Here is a 369-nt window from a genome sequence, read left to right on the forward strand (position 1 = left end):
CCGTTGTGTCAGGTGCTGCACAGACCCTGGCTGAGATCAGGGCCCCGGTGTGTCAGGTGCTGCACAGACCCTGGCTGAGATCAGGGCCTCCATTATTCTGATCGTTGCGCAGCCCCACAGGTGAGAATTTTCACAAGATCTCAGCTCCCACGAACTCTCGGAAATAAGTGGGGAGATTTCCGAGCCAGCCCAGCACCCTGCCGCTGACGGGGACAATATCTCAGCTGTGAACAGGCAGAGCCACGCTCAGACCCAGCCTTCTCCCTTGGCTGCCCTCTAGCTCAGAGGAGCCGCAGGGAGCCATGCAGCTGCTCTCGCTCGTCCCAAAGGCCTGGCAGGAAGACGGGGAGCGCACAGCTCTCTCGGCCC

Source organism: Terrapene carolina, unplaced genomic scaffold (genome assembly GCF_002925995.2).
Source record: "Terrapene carolina triunguis isolate 2854851 unplaced genomic scaffold, T_m_triunguis-2.0 Scaffold21562, whole genome shotgun sequence".
NCBI lineage: Eukaryota > Metazoa > Chordata > Testudines > Emydidae > Terrapene > Terrapene triunguis.